This window comes from Lygodium microphyllum, chromosome 27, assembly GCF_053477565.2.
Source record: "Lygodium microphyllum isolate KBCC chromosome 27, Lygodium_microphyllum_v1.1.10, whole genome shotgun sequence".
Lineage (NCBI taxonomy): Eukaryota > Viridiplantae > Streptophyta > Polypodiopsida > Schizaeales > Lygodiaceae > Lygodium > Lygodium microphyllum.
In genome coordinates, this window is record NC_141161.1 from 63425373 (window position 1) to 63447036 (window position 21664).

The window sequence follows — 21664 nt, forward strand, 5'->3', positions numbered from 1 at the left end:
AACCCATTAAATAATGCTTCCATTGTTTCAATTCTTGGACAACTGCTAAGAGTTCCTTGTCATAAGTGGAATATTTGAGCTCAGAGGGTTTCAGCTTAGAACTAGAATATGCTATTGGATGGTTGTCTTGCATTAGCACAGCTCCTATTCCTGATCCGCTAGCATCGGTCACAACTAGAAAGAATGGTCTGTTAAAGTCAGGCAATTGTAGGACAGGGGCATTGGTCAATGCGCGTTTAAGTAAATCAAAGGATTTCTGCTGGTTTTCAGTCCATTGATAAACAATGCCTTTCTTAAGAAGTTTGGTCAATGGTAAAGCAAGTAATGAGAAATTACGTACAAACTTCCTATAGAAACTAGCAAGACCAAGGAATGAACGTAATTCATGTACATTTTTAAGAATAGGCCAATGCAATATTGCGTCAATTTTCTTAGGATCAACTTTTATTCCTTCTTTTGATACAATATGACCTAGATATTCTATTTCTGTCTTAAAGAATTCACTCTTGTCAGGATTTGCAAACAATTGATTTTCTTTCAGTAATTGAAAAACTAATGATAAATGCTCATAATGCTCTTTTTCACTTTGACTGAATACTAAAATATCATCAAAGAAAACAATCACACAATACTGATATTTTAGAAAGATACGGTTCATCATTCTACTGAAAGTGGCAGGTGCATTAGTTAATCCGAATGGCATAACTAAGAATTCGTAATGGCCAAACTGTGTCCTGAATGCAGTCTTAAATATGTCGGATCTATCTAGCCTCACCTGATGATATCCAGATTTAAGGTCAATTTTACTAAATATAGAAGATCCTTGCAGTTTGTCCATAAGGTCATCAACTCTAGGTATAGGATACCTATTCTTTACAGTGATCTTGTTTAATGCTCGGTAGTCAATACACATCCGATAAGTATTATTCTTTTTCTTGACTAAGAGCACAGGTGCACCGAATGGAGAACTGCTAGGTCGAATTAAACCTCTATTTAGTAATTCTTCTACTTGAGTCTGGATTTCTTTTTGCTCTATTTGATTGTGCCTATATGGAGCTTTGCAAGGTGGTTGTGTACCAGGTATTAGGTCAATCTTATGATCTTCTGGACGTGATGGTGGTAAACCTGGTGGTAAGTCTTCTGCAAAACAATCCTTAAAATATGCAAGAAATTCCTTATGCCTAGGGTGCATATTATTTTCCTTTGCATGCACTTCATTCACCCAAATGAGATATGATTTAGTATTCTTACGTAGTGCACGTTTTGCTTGAGTATGCGAAAGCAGTGGAAACATATGAGATGCATGCATACCAAATAATGTAATAGATTTTCCTTGAAAATTAATATTCATTGTGTGTGTGGAATAATCTATATTGGGATTATGTTGGTGTCTCCATGGCATTCCTAGAATAATGTCGCTAGACTGTAATGGGACAACTAAGAAATTTCTTCTTTCAATATATGGATCAATTTGAATTTCTAAATTTTGAACTTCTTGTGTGCCATTGTACCTAGTACCTAAAAATGCAGCTTTTATGCGATAATGCGTAGGTACAGTATGCAATTTCAATTCCTTTACCAATTTTGCTGAAATAAAATCATGCGTACTACCGTCATCATGCAATACAGTTCTTTCTTTTCCATGCACCATACATTTCATAGTCAACAATGAATGTAAAGTAGGCATACCTGGTAAAGTGTCGGAAGTAGTAGTAGGATCATCTTCTTCTTCAGTGAAATCCGGCATATCCTCATGCTCGTCTTCGTCCATAGCTCCAAGGTAGTTGATATGTGCTGATGGCTTCTTTGAATGACAATTTGCTGCGAGATGCCCTGGCTGGTGACACTTGTAGCATACGATGGGCTTAGCTTTGGTCACATTATTTGCAATGGCTGGAAGTCTGGGTATGTTTGGATTTCCTTGTTGGATAGGCTTAGGGTTTGGATTGACAGTGGATGGTAATGCAGGTGGTTTAGGCCAATTCTTGCGGAAAGATGGTGATGAGAAACGACCTGGATTAAACCTTCTGAAATTTGAATTGAATTGTTTAGATCCATAATTACCGTTTGCTTGGAATGGCTGTAGTCGTCGATCTCTTCCACGTAACTTATCTTCAGTGTCGTGAGCTAAGGAGATGGCATCTTCAAGGGTAGCAGGCTTGAACATATTCACCTCAGCGTAGTAATGTCCAAGAAGTCCAGACATGTACTTCCGCTTATGTGTCGTCTCTGGTACGTCTTCAAGCATGCGTAGCTGTAAAAGTGCATTCCAAAAACGCTCTGTATACTGTGGAATAGGCTCACGGTCGCGTTGTTGAAGTAAATCCCATTGCTTGATTTCCTTCTTATGAAATTGCGGTGGTAGAAAATTTTGCATGAACTTCTTCTTAAAATCTTCCCATGTAGCAGGACATTCTATACTCTTGCGGACTACAGTCCACCAAAGTGATGCTCTATCTATCAGATGATTAGTAACACACTTGATTTTATCTTTCTCAGGATAAGTTTCCTCATGGAAATAGTCATCAAACTGGCTAATGAATGATAAAATAGTCTTTCCTTCTCTTATGCCATTGAAAGTGCGAAACTTGAAACTTCGTTTACTTATCTTGGATTCCTTGCGAATGGTTTGTGCTTCAAGAGTGGCGTCGATGGTACGGCGAATCAGATCTTCAGCTTGGGGTTCTTCTTTATCAGTGGACGCTCCTTGTAGCTTTGTCAATTGCACTTGCAAAGCTTGCCTAGCTCTTCGCTCTTCGTCCAATTGTAACATGATAAGATCCAGCTTTTGTTCCATGGTAGGCTCGGGTAGGTCGTCTTCAGCCATAGGATCATCCATATGTGGGGTAGTCATCCTGTAAAACTCAACAAACCTTTCTCACTCAAAATCAGTTAGCGGGATGAGCGTAGCTCAAATTTTGGGGTTACAAGGCTATGTATTTTTGGGTATTTTCTTCTTCAATTTTCAGAAATTCTGAAATATTTCTGTCTCCGTTTGCTGAAAGTACTTCAACAAACTTGCAGATAGGTAAAACAGCTTGCTGCGAACAACTTTCCAGTTCTGAGTTTTTGCAAACGAACAAGTCTTCTAGGAGTTTCGAGCGTTAGTCAGTTCTGATTTAGTCTGACTTGCAGAGTTGCAGACTTAACAGACTTGCAGGGTTGTTGACTTGCTGGACTTAGCCGACTTGCAGAACTTGCAGGACTTGATTAGTGTCGACTTGCGAAACTTGTCTTCTGGAGTGCGTGACCGAGAGTTTGCAGACTTGTCTGCCCAGTAGAACTTGCAGAGTATAGTATGGCTTAAGCTTAATTAGTTAAGCTTAAAACTTAATAAGCTTAAGAAGGTGGACAGAGGCCGCCGTTTTTTCAATCGTGAGGGGGGGGGCCGTTTTCACTGCGCGCAATTTTCGGACCTCCCAGGATGCATCGATTTGTTGATTTGAAGCTAATAAAGCTTCTTAAGCTTTGTAATTAAGCTTTTTAATGAAGGAGATTAGAGCTTTCTCACTGTTTTATCACGACTTGATGATGGAGTTGAGGGAGTGGTCCTCCGCCGACAGAGAGTGGTCCTTCGCGATCTGACAGTGGAAATAGGGGTTCCTGATCGCCAGAAGTCTGCCTGTATCGACGGTTCGCGACGAGATTGACTGTAGAGGCCGTTTGTTCCTGGAGCTCCGCCTTCGCCCGAGATTGGTAGCGATTGGAAGCCCTTGATCTCTGCTCCGCTCTGATACCACTGGTGCGCAGATCGGACGCAGGTAGCTCACGTAGTGAATTCTCAAAGGTCCCCAAGAACAAAGCACTCTACTTTTTAGCACAAAAACCAATGTAAAAACAAGCACGACATGAGACAAGAGACAAATTGGGTTGAATCTCCCCCATGCCTTGTGTGAGCGCTTCACAAAGCATGTATTTAATGTATATTTCCAATCTTTATGCTCAAAAATAGCCCAAATACAAAAATATGACAAGCTTTTAGCTTTTGAGTTTGCTTTCTACCAAAAATAGGAAAATAAAGCTAATGGACGGTGCCCAAAGAGTCTGGCACGCCCAATCTCAATGTCCAAATAAAAATAACATATCCAGGCGCATAAGCGCATACAAAATAATAATAAATAATCGATGTCTCTATAGACATAACAAAATATAGGCGTGGCGCCTATCAAAATATAGTCGAAAACCCGCTAGACTCCAATGCTTTCCTCCGCCACTGCTGCTATCTCTACACATCAACTGAAGCATTCACAATCGTTAGTAAAATAACACAATTAAACCGACAAAAGTGAATACCTAGCAGTCTTCAGCTACATAAATAAATCAACTGGTTAGAAATAAATCCTAACCTTAATTTATTACGAGTGCGCACTCTAAACTCATAAACGTTTATTAATTTAATATGCATTTTGCGGAATCACCCGCTATGGAATCACCCATGTACACACTAAATTAATGAAATGCCCGAAAAGGACAGGCGTCCCCATCAACTTCTCGCACAAAGAATCCTCTTTGCGTATGAGCCCCGGTCATCTAAGTTTACGGAATCCACTGTAAAACCTCACGGAATCCACCGTGGAATATGCCTCCTGGCATCAACAACTCTCTCATGCAAGCCATCACCCTCCTCCCCTCATCATTCATGATGATGGCTCCTGACTTACTATCGACTAGATATCCATAACCCTAGGAGTCTACCTAAGATGGGTCCTTTCCCATCTACGTCCACGCTCCTGGGCATATCCAGGAGACCCCTCTGCATCCGGTGTACCAACACGGGTAATCTCTCTCGGAGTGGCACCCACAGGGGTGCCACCTTGCTGACAGCTACGCAAAAGCCAGAGTAATTGGAGTAGACATCCCTACATGTGTGACAAATCCTGGAGGTGACGCAGCTCCAGCTGAACGACGAGACGGAGACACCGCGTCCGTGTCTCCACAGCATCCAACTGAGCCACGAGAGCGAGGAGTCGCACCTATATCCCGTGTCGACTGTAGGCTCATTGCCTCTGTATCTCTGCAGCATCCCCCTGATCTCGATGCACTCCCTCCCTCTGGCCCAAGTCGTGAGCGTCAAGATCCTCTGCTCGAAGTCGAAGCACTTGATCGCGCTGAAGCAGATCTAGCAAAGCGCCCTCACGAAGACCGAGATAGCTCCTGGTCTGTCATCTCTCTAAATCTAGCAATCTGGTCTAGAGACATGCGTGCGAAGATGTCCTGCAACTCCTCATTGCTCATCCCTCGACTCATCCTAAAAATGTCAGCTACACAGATAAAAAATGATGTTAGAATAATCAATTTAAATCATACAAAGCACAATAATATAAATCATTTTTTAAAAAATTCACTTAAAATGCATATCTTATGTATCCTTATAAGCGATTGGTCAACAAATTGAGTAAGTGGATGCTCCAAGTATGAAGTATCCTATGGTCCCATGTTAATCTCCTGACACAACTCCGCATACACTGGAAGGTCAATAGACATGTCACCACAAAAGAATGAGTCCACCTCATTCTCAAAGAATTCTTGGACTCCTGTATTTCCATCATTGTTACCTAATGCTGGCTCTAAGCTTTCGACGGCCTCCACCCCTTGTAATATCGACCCCTCTATTTGCATATTATCTTCATCTATACTCGGAATATCGCTTTGATCGTATACTCTCGCACTTTGGGTAGTTGAAGGTATAATATACCACCATCGAGGTTGTCGGGGGTTTGGATAGAAGATTACCTATTCACAAACACGTATAAGAGAGTTCAAACCATTGTGATATAAACCATGTCGTAACACAATTAGCAAGCAAATGAGTCCATGCACCTGTTCACAATGGACCGACAACACAAAGGTGTCGCGCAAATCCGTCCATTTTTTTTCGGAATCTATTATGAGAAATCCAGATGGACCTCGTCGAATTGTTGCTTCAGCTCCTAAAACTATCACTTTGAACCACTGCACATCGAATAGTATCATGGAGAAGCTACGGTAATCCACCGTAACAATACTTTGCAAGTTCCCAAAATACTCCATCTCATCCACAACCGTGTTTGGATCCGTTGCTCATCACCGGCTCTCTTGCTCTAACCTTGCCATGATACCACAGTCCATTGTGGAGCGCATTTTGTCAATATACTCCATGCGAAAATGCTGTCCGCGCGACCAGCTGCACTATATATTTTGTACTATACATTGAAACACTAAAATTAGATGTTGCATATAAATTTAGATATGACAAATTCTAAACCCCTCATCACCTTTGGACTACATCCCCTCAAGAATTCCCACTCCTCCATTGAGACCTCTGTCCCTTTGCGAGACACTGCGGTCAAAGCTCCATGCAACCATCGCGTTAACATAAACCGTGACATCTCCTCTATGCCTTCGGGATATCGAATCAGTTGATGACACGTACTACATTGGAATTCAGCTCGCGCTTCCTCTTGATCTGGTACTTGGCAAGCCACGTCTCCATAGAGGCATGGTACAACATACAAAAGCGATTCACTTTCTCTTCCATTGAGGCATTCATTCTTTTTTCTACCCCATTTCCAACCACCACAACTCCAGTCAGTCTATCATCGTCCTTCAGCGAGTGACCATAGCATTTCATTGTGTGGTTCCACCGTTGGTAGCCATTGTGAAATATGCACTAGTGCCTTAGACACCAACCAACATTCGGCCATGCTACCTTTTGGCCGAACTCGTTGTTGCACAAAGACTTTTAGGGTTTTCATGAAGCACTCCAAGAAGAACATCCATCGTGTATGGACATGTCCATCAATCTCAACTTCATCCACAAGATGCATAAGAAGGTGGATTTGAATCGTGAGCATGCTAGTGGGTAGGTGTTTCTCAAAGAGACAGACCATATCCACTGTTCCTCACCTCGCGGATTCAATAGAGGATGTCTTAATCTCCTTCTGTGAGATCCATTGCACCAAAGTTGATAACTTGTAAATGGCCCCACGTATTTCTAGAGTAAGACATCCTGCGATCACGATCGGTAGTACAAACTGCCACAAATGAGAAAGCATTATAAATAATGGCTACATTCCAAATAGCAAAATGCCCATGCTAATTACAATCCATTCATAGTACAAACCTGACATAACTTATGCCAGTCAAGGGATTTTAGCCCTAATAATTGGTCGTCTTTAGAAAATGCGAACCTTAGAGAACGCATCATACCCGTCGGAGTGCGGATAGACTTAATTACTTGCTTCACAATGCGCTCTTCTTTAGTGGGAAAAACCCAAGGAGCACAAGGAAGCTGCACATGACCATCAGCACTCGACAACGGCCAAAGTGCCTCCATCTTATGTACCTCCTTTAAATCCATTCGTGCCCCTATAGTGTCTCTGTTTCCTGTGATGTGGTCCCATAATAAGCTGCCCACATTCTTGAAAATATGCATGGGATCCAACAAGTGGTTGACCTGTAAGTGGGTCCAATATGGCAACTCATAGAAAACTAAGAACCGCCACATTCCATTTGGATGTGATTTCGCATGGACCATTTTCAGCTCATACCAGCTTGCGGCGTTCATACGTTTTGGAGGTCGTCCAAGGAAACCTTCCTTGAGTTCATGATCCTCTGGCAAGAAAGTAGCGTGTCCTTGATATACCACCTTCTTCATGGTTCGTGACCTTCGTGAGTCTAACTGTGGCCTGCACAATGGACATGCATGATAACCTGAGGTAACCAGACCTGTTCCAACACCACGACCTAGTGAATACTTGATTGAACGAGATAAAATATAGATAATACCAGGAGAACAGAGGCCTACTCACCTAAGCACTCTTCCAATCCTGGAAAGTCATGCATAGCCCACATGAGAATGGCTCGAATATTGGTTGACCTCCGACCATCACGCCTGCTCATATCTTGCACAGTGACCCCCTCCTCCCACAAAATCTTAAGCTCATTGACTAATGGACGAAGATACACGTCTATATTTTTTACTTTGTAGTGGGTTGGGGTGAGCAAGCTAAGGATTAGATGTCCTTTCCTTGTAGAAAGCCATGGAGGGATATTGTAGTTGATGGGGACTATAGGCCACACACTAAGAAGTTGAGCGCAGACCGAATGGGTTCACGCCATCCATTGCGAGACCAAGCCAAAGATTCCTTGGCTCTTAGGCAAAGCCTGGGAAGGTAGAATCAATGTGGCTCCATGCACGCGAATCCGCTGATATTCATTGAACTCCATCCGTGGACCTATTATACGCATGCTACGTTGTCAAGCTCGCCATGCTAGACATACCAAACATGTGGTTTATGCGAGGGATAAGCAGAAAGTATCTGAGAACTTTTTGAGGGATGGTTTGCCCTTGCAAGTCCTGTCGATACCTATGAGCACCACACTTTGGACATGTCTCCATAGTCTCGTATTCTCCTCGAAATAGACAATAATCGTTGATACATGCATGGATGTTATTGTAGTCCATGCCAAGCTTTCGTAAAACATGTCGTGCATCATCACGAGATCAGGCATGGTATTTGCTGGTGGTAATATATTATATATCAATAACCTGAAAAAAATCATAAAACACCTTGAAAAAACACAAATGTTTGTAATAATAGTGACAGAAAAATAAAATCAATGAAGCGTATGTACAAGGTACCTGAACAACTCGGTCACACTCATATCGCTCCACCCATATTTTGCTTGCACACTTAAGAGTGCAAGCAGTATCTTCAGCTGAGATACTTAGCACCCATCATATAATGGTATGGATGCTTCCTCTCTAAGCGGATCAAAAGTCTCGACATCCATGGGAATCAATGCATCGATCATTGCCTCCATCTCAGGCTCCAAGATTGTAGGTAGGTCTCGAAGGTTGCCTGTCTCCTCTGGCATTGACAGTATAGATTGGCCTTGTGAGTGGTGGATTGGCTCTTGCACTCCATCCATCGCACTCCCACATACTCTTCTAATTGGCCGCAAAGGGTGCACTCCCCCTTGGAACGAGACATCACCTCCCTGGATAGAAAATTTGCTAGCAAGACCCAATCTTATTGTATATGGTATTCAATTAGCTTGCGAGTACAATGCATGATTGATATTAACTTCAATTTACCATTTGCTGAAAATCTGCAATCGCCTGATCAATGATCTCAGATTGAAACTTGCCAAATCGTCGTACGTGTTCTATAAACAATCAGTGTTTTCATCTAATTTCCAACTTGCATTGAGAGCAAGGACATGGGACACACTGATTAAGATACGCCTTGGGATCTTGAACAACAGGACCTTCTTCATTTTCCATCTTGTCTACGTTACAAAAAACAATTTAATGACTTGTAATAAAATTTGGGAAAACCCTCACTACAAGATATAGACCTTATAGCGACGTTTAAAGCGACGAAAATACAAACAACAAAATTTGCCCCCGTCGTCGCAAAAAGCGTCGGCATTGACGACGCCATAGAATCGTCGCTATATGCGTCGCATTTGCGATGTAAATAGCGACGCATATAGCGACGGTTGCAGGGAATTTGCGACGCTGATAGCGACGACAATAGCGACGCATGCAGAAATTTGCGACGCAAATAGCGACGGTAACAGAGAAAAAAAAAATTTGTGGCAGGGCAGCAAGCTGCCCTGCCACATATAGCAATGTGTGCTGTATGAGAGCCATACAAAATAGTTTCTGCACTACTGCATACAAAGCATTTGTAAACAAAAAGAATATATACTGAAATCATAAAACTGATGGATGAAATAAATACATGATATCGCATAAAATGCGATTGGTACAATCATAAAACAATATCACTAATACATAGAAAATGTCTACATAGATCGGGCGACTAAAAACTAAAGGTATGTGAGCTCTAAGGATCCAAGGGCAAGCTACAAATCGTCGTCCCCCGAAAGCTCTTCCCGCTGTAAAGGAGCATCAAACGGATTCTGCAGAAAAAGAAACAACATATCAATCCACCATACAATAATGCATTCGAATATCTCATGGTAACTACGGACAAGAAAGATGAGTGACTTACTGGGCCTCCGCGTCTATACAATCGGTCGATCAATGATCTGAGACCGTGCATCTCCGCATATCGAGTCTCAAGGCCTTGCGGATCGCGATTTGTAATGGAGTGCTGCAAAGAAAACAAAATGCTAACTGTTAGAAACATGATTGTCAGTACAAAGAATATCTCAAAAAAACAAATAAGCAAAACAAAAGAGAAACTTACAAAGTCCTCCAAATATGTCCTGTGGCCACCACTCCCAAGATGATGTACCGATCTGGCCTCGATTCGTGCCCTCGCCGCCTCCCGCTGCTGACTCCAACGTCCTGGAGAATTTGTAGCCTCCTCCCTCAGTCGGTGCCAGTCGTCTACATCTAACCACTCAGGCTTTGGAGCCCCACTCTTGATTGCCTTGCGTGCGTCGGATCGTCTATGTGACATGTATGCACGCATGCAATCCATCATCCAGCCCGTAGAGAATCTATCCACTGCAGCTGGCACCGGGAACTCCTCGTGCAAGGATGCTACTATGTACTCCTTGCTCCCCTCCGGTATGTTCCTCTAATGATCCAGGACGTTGTGCCGAAAAACTTGTTGGCACAACTCCCTCATGCGAGCCATCACCCTCCTCCCCTCATCATTCATGATGATGGCTCCTGACCTGCCATCCACTAGGTATCCATAATCCCTAGGAGTGTGCCTTGTATGGGCCCTCTCCCATCTCCGTCCACGCTCCTGGGCATATCCAGGAGACCCCTGAACATCCGGTGTACCGACGGGGGTACCCTCTCCCGGAGTGCCACTCAAAGGGGTGCCACCAGAGGGTGTGCCACCAAAAGGAGTGCCACCAAAAGGCATGACATCTGCCGACGGCTGTGCAAAAGCGGGAGTAACTGGAGTGGACGTCCCCATAGGTGTGACAAATCCTAGAGGTGACCGAGCTCCACCTGAACGACAAGACGGAGACATCGCGTCCATGTCTCCACAGCAGCACCCCCCTGATCCTCCTGCAGTCGCAGTCCCTCCCTCTGGCCCAAGTCGCGAGCGTCGAGATTGTCTGCTCGAAGCTGAAGCATCTGATCGCGCTGAAGCTGATCTAGCAGAGTGCCCTGACGAAGAACGAGACAGCTCCTGATCTGCTATCTCTCTGAATCTCGCGAGCTGATCTGGAGACATACGTGCCATTATCTCCTGAAACTCCTCATCGCTCATCCCTCGACTCATCCTGAAAATGTCGATACCTACACAGATAAAAAATAATGTTAGAATAATCAATTTAAACTATACAAAGCACATTAATATAAATCATTTTTGAAAAATCCCTCTTAAAATGCATATCTTATCTACCTTTATGGAAGATCTAAACAACGAATTGAGTAATACAATTCTCCAAGAATGAAGTATTCTATGGTCCCTTGTTAATCTCCTGACACAAATCTGCATACACTGGAAGGTCGATAGACATGTCACCACAAAAGAACGAGTCTGCCTCGTTCTCAAAAAATTCTACGACTTCTGTATTTCCATCATTGTTAGCCGATGCGGGCTCCAAGCTTGCGGTGGCCTCCACCCCTTGTAATTTCGATCCCTCTATTTGCATATTTTCTTCATCTATGCCTAGAACATTGCTTTGATCGTATACTCTCGCACCTCGAGGAGTTGGAGGTATAACATACCACCATCGAGGTTGTCGGGGTTTTGGATAGAAGATTACCTGTTCACAAACACTTATAAACCGTCTTCAAACCATTGTGACATAAACCATGTCGTATTACAATTAGCAAGCAAATGCCTAGTTGTACCTGTTCACAATGGGCCGGCAACACAAAGGTGTCGCGCAAATCCATCCATTTTTTTTCGGAATCTATTTCGAGAAATCCAGATGGACCTCGTCGAACTGTTGCGCCAGCTCCTCCAAGTACCACTTTGAACCACTGCACGTCGAATATTATCATGGAGAAGCTACGGTAATCCACCGTAATAATACTTTGCAAATTCCCAAAATACTCCATCTCATCCACAACCATGTTCGGATCCGTTGCTTGTCGCCGGCTCTCTTGCTCAAACCTTGCCATGACACCACAGTCCATTGTGGAGCGCATTTTGTCAATACGCTCCACCCAAAAATGCCGTTCGCGCGACTACGCTGCACTATATATTTTGTACTGCACATTGAAACACTCAAATTAGATGTAGCAAGCAAATTTAGATACGACACATTCTAAACCCCTCATTACCTTTGGACTACATCCCCTCGAGAACTCCCACTCCTCCATTGAGACCTCTGTCCCTTCGCTGGATGCCGTGGTCAAGGCTCCATGCAACCATCGTGTTGACATAAACCGCGGTATCTCCTCCATGCCTTCGGGATATCAAATCGGTCAGTGACGCGTACTGCGTCGGAATTCAGCTCGCGCTTCCTCTCGATCTTGCCTTGCAATCTGGTACTTGGCGAGCCACGTCTCCATGGAGGCATGGTGCAACATACAAAAGCGATTCACCTTCTCTTCCATTGAGGCATCCATTCTTTTTTCTACCCCATTTCCAACCACCACATCTCCAGTCAGCCTGTCATCGTCCTTCAGCGTCCATAGCATTTCATTGTCTGGTTCCACCGTTGGTCGCCATTGTGAGATATGCACTAATACCTCTGACACCAACCAACCTTTCGCCATGCTACCTTCCGGACGAGCTCGTTGTCGCACAAAGCCTTTCAGGGTTTTCATGAAGCGCTCCAGGAAGAACATCCATCGCGTATGGACAGGTCCAGTAATCTCCACTTCATCCACAAGATGCACAAGAAGGTGAACTTGTATCGTGAGCATGCTAGTGGGCAGGTATTTCTCAAAGAGACAGACCGTCTCAACTGCTCCCCGCCTTGCGGATTCAATAGAGGACGTCTTAATCTCTTTCTGTGAGATCCATTGCACCAAAGTTGACAGCTTGTAAATGGCCCTGCGAATTTCTGGAGTTAGGCATCCCGCGATCGCGATCGGTAGGACAAACTTCCACAAATGAGAAAGCATTAAGAATAATGGTCACTTTTCAAATTTCAAAATGTCCACGCTAATTAAAGTCCATTCTGTTCACAAACCTGACATATCTTATGCCAATCATTGGATTTTAGCCCAGAAATCTGGTCATCTTTAGAAAATGCGGACCTGAGAGAACGCATCATACCCGTCGGAGTGTGGATAGACTTGATTACTTGCTTCACAATGCGCTCTTCTTTGGTAGACAAAACCCAAGGAGCGCGAGGAAGCTTCACTCCCCCTTCAGCACTCGACTGCGGCCAAAGCGCCTCCATCTTACCTACCTCCTTTAAATCCATTCGTGACCCTATAGTGTCTCTCTTTCCTGTGATGTGGTCCCATAGCAAGCTGCCCACATTTTTGAAAATATGCATGGGATCCAACAAGTGGTTGACCTGTAAGTGGGTCCAATATGGCAACTCGTAGAAAACTGAGAACCGTCGCATTCCATTTGGACGTGAATCCGGATTTACCATTTTCAGCTCGTACCAGCTTGCAGCGTTCATACGTGCTGGAGGTCGTCCAAGAAAACCTTCCCTGAGTTCGTGATCCTCCGGCAAGAAAGCGGCGTGTCCTTGATATACTATCTTCTTCATGGTTCGTGACCTTCGGGAGTCTAACTGTGGCCCACACAATGGACATGCATGATAACCTGAGGTAACGAGACCTGCAAGGCGATCCACGACCTAGTGAATACTTGATTGAATGAAATAAAATATAGATATTACCGGCGAGAACAAAGGTCTGCTCACCTGAGCACTCTCCCAATCCCGGAAAGTCATGCATCGTCCACATGAGAATGGCTCGAATGTTGGCTGACCGCCGACCATCGCGCCTGCTCATATCTTGCACCGTGACCCCCTCCTCCCACAAAATCTTAAGCTCATCGACTAATGGACGAAGATACACGTCCATATTTTTTACTTTGTAGCGGCCCGGTACGAGCAAGCTAAGGATGAGATGTCCTTTCTTCATAGAAAGCCATGGAGGAATGTTGTAGTTGACAAGCACTATAGGCCACACACTGTAAGAAGTCGAGCGCAGACCGAATGGGTTCACACCATCCATGGCGAGACCGAACCGAAGATTCCTTGGCTCTCGCGCAAAGCCTGGGAAGGTAGAGTCAATGTGGCTCCATGCGCGCGAATCTGCTGATATTCGTTGCACTCCATCCGTGGACCTATTTTGCATATGCCACGTTGTCAAGCTTGCCATGGCAGACGTGCGAAACATGTGCTTTATGCGGGGGATGAGCGGAAAGTGTCTGAGGACTTTTTGAGGGATGGTTTGCCCTTGCAAGTCCTGTCGATACCTGTGAGCACCACACTTTGGACATGTCTCCATAGTCTCGTATTCATCTCGAAACAATATGCAATCGTTGATACATGCATGGATGTTATTGTAGTCCATGCCAAGCTTTCGTAAAACATGTCGTGCATCATCACGAGACTCAGGCATGGTGTTTGCAGGTGGCAATATATGATATTTCAATAACCTGAAAAAATCATAAAACACCTTGAATAATCCATCCATGTTTGCAATAATACTGTTTTTTTAAAAAAACAATGAAGTCTGTGTGCAAGGTACCTGAATAACTCAGTCACACTCGTATCGCTCCAACCGTATTTTGCTTGCACACTTAAGAGTGCAAGCAATGTCTTCAACCAAGATACTCGGCACCCATCATATAATGGTATGGATGCTTCCTCTCTAAGTGGATCATATGTCTCGACATCCATGGGAATCAATGCATCGATCATTGCCTCCATCTCAGGCTCCAAGATTGTAGGCAAGTCGGGAAGGTTGTCTGTCTCCTCTAGCATTGACAGTATAGATGGACCTTGCGAGTGGTTGATTGGCTCCTGCAATCCATCCATCGCATGTCCACGAACTCTTCTAATTGGCCGCAAAGGGTGCACTCCCCCTTGGGTCGAGACATTACCCCCCTGGATACAAAATTTGCCAACAAGACCCAATCTTATTGTGTATGGTTTTCAATTAGCTTGAGAGTACAATGTATGAAAAATGCTAACTTCAAATTACCGTTTGCTGAAAGTCTGCAATCGCCTGATCAATGATCTCAGATTGAAACTCTCCAAATCGTCGTACATGTTCTATAGACAATCGGCGTTTTCGTCTAATTGCCAACTTGCATTGAGAGCAAGGACATGGGACACGCTGATTAAGATACGACTCGCGGTCTTGAACAATAGGACCTTCTTCGTTTGCCATCTTATCTACATTACAGCAAACGAGGCTTAAATGGATAGCTTTATGGAGATGTACGTCAAGTTGCAAGTTGACCATAAACCTTGCATTGTATATAGTAGTCGAGAGATTTTTCGATGTTATATCTTGGCCTTGTATCATGCTCAACGATTTGTTTGTCCCGATAGATAATTTTTTGTTATATCTCGGCTTTGAGTATAAGTAATCCATTTTAAAATTAATACGCGCCATCTATGAAATTTTATAACTATAGTAATAAAATTTATTTCAATCAATTCTACTCATAGTCATAAGACCTGAGAGAAATTATCCTATACTCAATTTAAGGGTTTCTTCTTCTATAACAATAATTTTGGGTTCATTTTGATGAAGTACGTGGCCGTATGCAAAGCACATTGCATACCATTATCAATACGTATACTGTCTTAAATTTCCTTCCCTTCCCTCTCCCTCTCTTTCTCTCCCTCTCCCTCTCTTCCTCTCTTTCTCTCACCCTCTCCCTCTCCCTCTCGTTCTCTTTCTCTCCCTCTCTCATTTCCTCCCTCCCCCTCCCTCTCCCTCGCTCCCTCTCCCTCCCCCTCCCTCTTTCTCTCCCTCTCTCATTTCCTTCCCCTCCCCCTCCCTCTCCCTCTCCCTCTCCCTCTCTTTCTCTTTTTCTCCCTCTCCCTCTCTATCTCTCTTTCTCTCTCATTTCCTAAACAAGCAAAAAATAAAGTGATTTAAACATGTTCCAAGCAAAAGGGAGAGGGAGAGATACAATGCACTCTCCCTCTCTTTCTCTTTCTATCCCTCTCTCATTTCCTTCCCCTTCCTCTCCCTCTCACTCTCTTTCTCTCTCATTTCCTCTCCTAAACAAGCAAAAAATAAAGTGATTCAAACATTAAACAAGCAAAAGGGAGAGGGAGGGAGAGAGAGAATGCACTCTCCCTCCTTCTCCCTCTCTTTCTCTTTCTCTCCCTCTCCTATTTCCTCCCTCTCTCTCTCCCTCTCCCTCTATTTCTCTTTCTCTTTCTTTCCCTCTCCCTCTCTTTCTCTCTTATTCTCTCGTTTCCTCTCCTAAACAAGCAAATAAGAAAGTAATTTAAACATTAAACAAGCAAAAGGGAGAGAGAGAGAGAGAGAATGCACTCTCCCTCTCTTTCTCTCCCTCTCTCTCCCTCTCCCTCTCCTTCTCTTTCATTTCCTCTCCTAAACAAACAAAAGAGAACGATTTAAACCTTCAATAAGTAAAAGAAAGAGAGAGAGAGACTCACCAATGAGATATGGCGAGCGTGGGTGGCTTCTCTTTGCAACGAAGGCTCCTCCTCTCCTTCGCGAACAACGACGGTGGCGGCGGCGGCGGCAGCAAGTCTCTTCCTCCTCTTCTCTCACAAAGCCTTGGCTCTCTCCCTCGCTCTCGCTCTCAAAAGGCGAAGAAAAGAAAATGAAAACGGCGGTCTGGTTTCGGCCGCGCTTTTTTTCCCTGCGGTGTTGCAATTGGCATCGCTATATGCGTCGCTATTTGCGACGCATATAGCGACGCCAATTGCGATGCCAATAGCAATGCCTATAGCGACGCCGATATCCGCCGTCGCTAATCGGCGCCGCTATTGGCCCATTCCCTTGTAGTGCCTTCACTCATTGTTTATTGGAGGTCACTTATGCTTCTTGAGATGTCTATTTGATGTGAGATCACTTGGGATGCTATGTCAATGTCTTGGCATGCTATTGGACTAATTTGAGTACTCATTTACTCCATTTTATAGAGGTTTTCACTTCTGTAATAAGTAGGGTTGAATGCTATTTTGTCAGAGAAACTTCATGCTTATTGCTTGTTGATGCTTATTGATTACTTTGCATGCTACACTAATGTCTATGGTTGATGCCATATACTTAGCCATGCTTCTAGAATGCACTCGGATTGAGATTGAAGCTTAGTCTCATTGAGTTTGACTGTCACTTCTCACATCAGGCGTTAATTTAAGACACTTCATGCCTCTTATCATTGGATGATACATGAGCCATTTGTTAGATATATTATAGTGAGACAATAGGACTAATTGTGACATGTACATGCTCTCTTGATACTCATTGGATGCAGTATCCCTATCGTAGGATGGTTTGATGTTTTGTCTTGGATCTAGTACTTATATCTGTCATAGTGTTGTCAGTGGTATTTTTATGCTTCTAGGTTATGTATTGAGCCTTAGTTCCCTCTCTCATTTCCTTTTCTCTCTCCTCTCTCTCTCTATCATTTTTTCTCTCTTCTCTCCCTCTCTCATTTCGTTTTCTCTCTTCCTCTCTCTCTCTCATTTCATTTTCTTCCTTAAATGTTTTATTTGGAAAATATCTCCCTCTCTTCCTGCTAGCTTTCACTCAAGAGGTCCTTCCATTTTCTTCCTTAAATGTTTTATTTGGAAAATATCTCCCTCTCTTCCTGCTAGCTTTCACTCAAGAGGTCCTTCCATTTAAATGCTCCTAACACTCTCCAATGAGTTGCATTTAGATGAGTTACATTGTGAGTTCAATTTGAATGCAACCCATAGGGTGTTCTATCTAGAGAATTAATTTCATGTCGTAAGAAAAAAAAATTCACTAATTTCTTTCCTAATACAATTGATAAACATTAGACATAACTAATCCTCCATAGCAATCATTAGACATAACACTAGACATAACTAATTTCTTTCCTAATGCAATTGATAAACATTGGGCATAACTAATCCTCCATAGCAATCATCAATCAATGCAATTTGAATCTCTACTACAAATGATTAGAGAGTTTTTTTATAAAAAATTGAGTTGTTGATTTCTATCTACTCTAATATACTCAACCAATCAAATCATCATGTCAAATAAATTCAGCCTTACAATCTAAGCATGGCTCCCTCAATTGGTCACGCCACTCCATTTTGCAATCCATCCATTCCTCAAGTACTCCAACAAAGAGAGGAAGCATAGAAAAGAAAGAGGGATATCCCAACCTCATCTCAACTCCACCTCTCACCCTCCAAATTGTAGAAGAAGAAGGGGAAGAAGAGAAGAATGCAAGATAGGAGAGAAGCTTCACTCTTCTAGTTCCTCACTTAATTCCTCTCTCACTCGCCCTCACCCTCACCCTCACCCTCAATGTGAAGCATAAGAAGATAGGATACAAGGAGAGAGAAGAGAGCTCTCAAGTTTGCACACACAAGAATGATCTATGCATGCATCCTATGTTAATTTGAACACTTCAAAAAAGTGAATAGAGAGCTTTTTCCACAACCTCTTCCATTTCCTCCCTCTCCCTCCCTCTCCCTCTCCCTCTCTTTCTCTCTCATTTCCTCTCCCTCTCACAATGTATCCTAACACTCTCCAAAAGCAAAAGGGAGAGGGAGAGAGAGAATGCACTCTCCTTCCCTCTCCCTCTCCCTCTCCCTCTCTTTCTCTTTCTCTCCCTCTCTCATCTCCTCCCACTCCCTCTCCCTCTCTTTCTCTTTCTCTCCCTCTCTCTTTCTCTTTCTCTCCCTCCCTCTCCCTCTCTTTCTATCCCTCCCTCTCCCTCTCCCTCTCTTTCTCTCTCATTTCCTCTCCTAAACAAGAAAAAGAGAAAGTGATTTAAACCCTAAACAAGTAAAAGAAGGAGAGAATAGACTCACCGATGAGATATGGCGACTGTGGGGTGGCTCCTCTTCACAATGAAGGCTCCTCCTCTCCTTCGAGAACAATGGTGGCGGCAGCGGCGGTGGCAGCAAGCCTTCTTCCTCTCCCTCTCTCACAATGGTCACTCTCTCTCTCTTGCTCTCGCTCTCAAAAGAGTAGACGCAAAAATGCGAAATAAACCCGCGCTTGGTTTCGGCCTGTTTTTTTTCCCTGTGAAGCGTCGCTATATGCGTCGCTATTTTTTGCGTTGCGATGCCGCTACCTGCGTTGCTACCCACCGTCGCTATAGGCTTAAATCCTTGTAGTGATTAGGACTCGAAATCTAAAAGGATGCCTACACAATTCTCCAAATGAGTGATGAGAGTTTAAGGCAACCTAAAGGTTGCATTACCAAATTTTGCATGACTCTTATCAATGCGGAATGCATTATGAACTTCTGGGTTATCATGTTTGCAAAGGAGGCCAAGCTATCAAGTATTGTTAGGAAGGCCATGGATCTTGCAATCCACCTGTCAAGTTGATATACACGTTGTTCGTCTAATTTTTGGTAGAGGTGCTCGATGTATGATAATGGATGCATATCCTGAATCTCCTTAAAGTGAGAGAGTACCTTAATCTTTGTCAAAACTAGATGCATCAAAGAATCCATCTAGCAACAAGCGACGAGTCATAGGAGGAGGGGTCCACTACTATAGAGGATGTCTACTAGGAGCTCTCTAAATGAGTCGATAGAAGCTCAAGATAGAATAAGAGATGTGGATGTGACTAAATTGGACCTCAATACATTGAATGATCCATGACCCATTAAATTAGGGTTTATGCTCAGTCTAGAAGAAAGGAAGGACTATGTGTCCTTGATCCGAGAATTCCATGACATTTTCACCTTGAGCTATGATGAGTCAAGTGGTATTCCTTCTAGCTTAGCTATGTATACCATTCCTTTGAAGGAAGGTAGCCTCCATGTGTGACAAAAAGTGAGGTGTCTACCTTTTGAACTAAGGTACAAACTATTTAAGGAATTATCAAGAAAAAGAAGAATAATCAAATCTGGATTTGCATAGATATTAGGGAGCTCAATAAATAGAAGCTCAAAGATTACTATCCACTGTCATTTATTGACCAAATTCTAGATCAGCTTCACAGGTACATATATCTATTTATTTATGTACTTTGCTAGATATAACCAAATGGCTATTGTAGAGGAAGACAAGTTGAAAATGACATTTATCACTATATTCAAAACCTTTTCATATCACGTTATGGCATTTGAGTAATGCAATGTGCCAAGTTCTTGGCAAGATACAGCTGATAAGACTTTTGGTAATATTTTCCTAGAGGAGTTGAAATTTTATATTGATGATCTGGGCACAACTACCACAAAGGAGAGACATGTGGTTATTTAAAGAAAATTTTTTGAGTGTTACAAGTAGTTTTTCATTGCTTTTAATCCAAGAAAGTTCATCTTTGGAGTTTCATGCAGATTTCTATTGGGCCATGTGGTTAGCTTGGCTCCTATTGCAATAGATCTTGAAAGGATAAAGGTTATTATCATTGTGAGTCCGCCACATACTCCTAAACAAGTACATAGATTTCTATCATCGTTGGTGGCTGGGATACTATCAAAGATTTATCAATGCACTGACAAAGAGGACATCGCCACACAGACAAATCTATTGTCCTTTAACTATTAGTTTGTTTGGAGGACCCATGTCAAGTATCCCTTGAGAATGTAAAGTAAGAATTAATGAAAGCACTAGTCTTGAAAGCACCGAAAAGATGTGAGGCCTTCTATATGTTTTCAGCAACTACAATGCATAGTATTAGTTTGTTGTTGTCTAGCCTAGATTTGGGAGAAGAAGTGATATCATTTGATGCATTTGCTAGCCATAAATTGGTGATATCAAAGATTAATTACACCTACATGGAAAAGTTATGCCTTGGGATGGTATTCAACGACAAAGAAATTCATGCATTACCTTCTCTATGAAAAGGTGGTATTTTATACAAAGGCGGAGGAGTTGAGACTTTTGATAAATAAGTTACGGTCGTATCATTGCCTAGCAAAGTGGTTAATCACTTTGTAGGAGTTTGATTATGAAATCAAGAGTAAGCCACCAGAGTTGCATGGTGTCATCGAATGTCTTCTAGATTTCAGAGAACTAGAAGAAATTTTGGCTAAAGGTAGTGACCTTGAGGATCTATTCAAAATTGTTACAACTTTCATTTTATCTTGGTATGCTACCATATTGCACTACCTATCTATAGGGGAGAATGGATCCACTTTGTTAAAGGTTGAGAAGAGGAAAATCAAATAGCAAGCTTTGAATTTTTCTTTGACCACAAGAACATTGTATCAACAAGGGGTGGATGATGCTTATCCTCGATGTGTTATGCTTGATGAGGTTCCATTTATCTTGGAAGAGTTCCATGACTTTTCTTCTGGAGGGTACTTTTCTCTGCACAAAAGCCTTTAGGAGGTCGATATTGGTGGCGGTCCATTTTCCAATAACATTTGCATATGTCAAGAGATGTGATGTATGTCAAAGACATGACAGTATGGAGAATAGGAAGCACATATTGACTCTTATTATGGCTATACTACTATTCAAGAAGTGGGGCATTAATTTTGTGGATCCTATTACCCCGTCATCCTCTGCACAGAAGTGGTATATCATAGTGGCAAGTTATTATTTTACAAAGTGATTAGAAGCATGAGTGACAATGAAGGATGATGTAAAGGAGACTACTAGCTTCTTGCTACTTGAGCACATTGTCTGTCAGTTTGGTCTACCAAAGGAGTTAGTG